Source organism: Pipistrellus hanaki (assembly GCF_964339955.1).
Source record: "Pipistrellus hanaki genome assembly, chromosome: 9".
In the NCBI taxonomy this organism is placed as follows: domain Eukaryota; kingdom Metazoa; phylum Chordata; class Mammalia; order Chiroptera; family Vespertilionidae; genus Pipistrellus; species Pipistrellus hanaki.
This window is the reverse complement of record NC_140511.1, coordinates 46,696,191-46,699,532: the sequence shown is the minus strand read 5'-3', so window position 1 is coordinate 46,699,532 and position 3,342 is coordinate 46,696,191.

Sequence of the window (3,342 nt, the reverse complement as noted above, 5' to 3'; positions counted from 1 at the left end):
GATGTAACCAGCTGGCATGGTCAGCGGTTGAGCATCAATCTATAAACCAGAAGGTCACAGTTCGATTCCCGCTCAGGGCACATGCCCGGGTTGTAGGCTCGGTCCCCAGTTGGGGGCATGCAGGAGGCAGCAGGTCAATGATTCTCCCTCTCCCTCCCTCTCTGAGATCAAGAAAACTGTATTTAAGAAACAAAAGCAAATGGATGCCGAGCAGCTTGACCTGCTCTCGGGTGCCCGGTTGGTAAGAGGTCAATGTGCTCACTTTGGAGAGAGAATATTATGTTATTAAACATTTAATTAAGAGTTTCAACAATCCTTTTCTTGTTTTGTTTGTTTTTTTGGTTTTTTTTTTTAGCAATAAATGGCTTTGGCTAAAATCTCTGTGTACAGTCAGAGACAGAGAGAGAGCAAAGCATCCATTTTATTGCCCTCTAGCCTTATTCAGAAGCATCAGCCTGTACAAACAAACCTCTTTGCCTTGGCCGGTGTGGCTCAGTAGGTTGGGCACCTTCCTGTGCATTGAAAAGTTGCTGGTTCTGACAGCTGTGAAAGAAAAAAGCCACATGCTAACCTGACAAGCTCAGGGAAGGCCTGCGTGGCAGTCTTGCAAACCCAGAGACCTAAGATAACCACAAAAGATGGTTTGAAAATTAAATATCTAACAGGTTATAGTAGGTAGTCATGTCCCAGATATTTTCCCAGCAAAGATCAACTTTGATCTTTTTACTGAGCCCTTTTGCCTTTTTGCCTCTAAAATAACATATCTGTGAGATGTCTGGGTAACTTGTAACTTCCCTTTTTTCCGGAGCCTCTGGGAAACAACCAAATGTGGTGGGCGCCAGGACAGATGCCTCAAATTCCTTCTTTATCATGTTAATTGTTCCTGCACTCACCTGAGTACACATCCATCATTTTACTTTTTATCCAATCCCAGGAGTTTCCCACCACTTTGCTTTCTCCCGCCTCCTTACTCCATCACCAATGAATTTCATGTCACCCACCTATGTCCCTCCTTTGATTTCGGTGTATAAATAGAGAAATGTAACTCTCCATTCTTCGGAGCATTATCTCAATCCGTTGAGGTTTTGCTTCCCGGCAATTGTCGACAGTTTTGGCTCAAATAAACTCATTAAAAAATTCTTTACAGGTTTCAACGGTTTTTTTCGTTAACATAAATTGGCAACCACGAAGGGATTCCAAAGAAAACTCACCAGCGATCACCCTTTGGACTTGGGCCCATTGAGCCCGCCCGTTTCTCCGTCCATTGAGTGAACGTGGGTGAGTTATCTCTTGGATTCAGAACCTTCCCTCGGTTTGGTAGAAGGTCTGACTTTATTTGAGCTGTTTTAAAATCCTCGAGGTGGAACCAGGGTTGACAGAACCCCAGGTTAAGGGTTGGCAGAACCCAGGCTCAGGCGTAACTGGAGGAAAGAAATGGGTGGCTGGTTTTATTTTGGCTTTTCAATTGGAATTGCTGAGTGTCTGAGCAAAAATAACCTTCGCTGTATAAATGAGCTGAACTCATTCAGCTTCTAAGATAAAGGGGCAATTTTTAAAGAAAAGTCTGATTCTGAGGTGTTCTTAGGTGACTAAGAATTTTGTGGAGATGTCAGAAATGCAGAAGCCCCATCTGGAAGTTCCTATGCAACTGTTAACTAAATGGCTTATTTGGGGCCTCCATAAGGCTTGGTCTGCCCAGGCCCCAAACCTTTCCTGTGGTTTTAGACAGCTGGGAGAGAAAACTGAGGCCACATTTGACCCACTACATAACATATCTAAAGTTTGCTCAGACTACAGATATCCAAAAATAAAAATTAAATTAAAATGGGAAATTTGTCTCCAAGGCAAGAAGCTCCCAAGACCCCAGCCCTCATTTAATACTCCTGATAAGAAGCCTTTACTTGCAAGTACTTTACAGAAACGAGAAGATTTAACTAGAAAATATTAACTGAGAAATGAATGGCCAAAAATGCAATTTGTTTGTGGTACCTATGTTAATATCTTGCATGCAGAAATTAGAAAATGCCGGCTCTAAAATTAAACTGAATTGAGTATATGGGAAGTACCTCTTGATTTGGAAACTAGAAGCTTCTAAGGAAAAGCATAGGAAAAAAAAATGTTTCTTCCAATAAGATGGAAATTAGTAAAATAAAAATTTAGAGAGGGACAATTCTCGAACTGGGGACAAAAGACACTGCTTTGGAAACTTTAATGCTGGAAATTCTCTGATGTAAATTTTTAGTGTGTTCTGTGCGCTTGTATAAGAGTTGATGTTTTATGTCTCTTTGTTGTTTAATCTGTAAAAAAAAAAAAGAGGAAAGTCCCATTCTGGGGAAGCCTAGTTGTGTGTGGAGTGGTTGAAAGCTTGAGAGAGGTTGCAAGAACGTCCCAGCAGCTGCCAAGAGTTCTTTATCTTGGGGACTCTTCTTGCTCTCCCTCTCAGGGTTCAGCCTCCAGAAATAGTGAGATTTCTGTGTGTTTGTCTGCAGTATAATTGTGGTTGTCTATCTTTCAGGGGTTTCAGTTTGCTCTTTCCTTATTTATTGTGATAATAAGCAAAATCACCTTTCCTGTCAAAGAACAGTTTAGACAGCCTCCGTTTTGGACTGTGACTTAGCAGCCGCCATGACCACATGGCCATGACCACATGGCTGCTCCCATTGAAAGAACAAGGGCCAACCCCTCCCTTTGAATTAGCCAGTCAGGAAAGACTGTGTGGCTGTGCTCCAATAAAAAGCAAGGGACAGGTCATGTGCATTGTTAAAGCACTCTGCTTCAGAAAGGAACTTGCAAAGATTCTCAGAGTCAAGTTTAAACAGGAGACTTTAGGAGGATGCATGTGTACAGCAGGGACACTGGCAAGCCAAGTGTCATGATTCCCTGTGGGGGCGTCTGCCAGTGATACTCTGGGTATTTGATTTTCACATGTTGGGAGTTTATTAATTATTTTAAATGCTCAAAACACTGCTTGCAATAAGTCATGTGCCTGATTTTAAAATCTTATATATTATTCTTTATATGTTGATATTATAATTGAATCTAAAGGTATACAAATTTTATATTATTCTCTATGTCATTCTACAGGGACTATTACTTAACAAATAAATTGTTGTCTTGGAATGTTATATTTTATAAAAAGCAAAGTTTTTTTTTTTATCAAATCTATAACCATGCCACTTTAAAATTTTTGTCATTTATGGACAGCTTTATTCTGATACATTTGTAGGTATATATGTCTAGAATAATCCATGAAACGGACTTGGATTTATTCTAACTTGCAGGCTTCTAAGCAGGTCATATTTTCAATTGGATGAAGATTTATAGAACTTCAAGGAATAACTG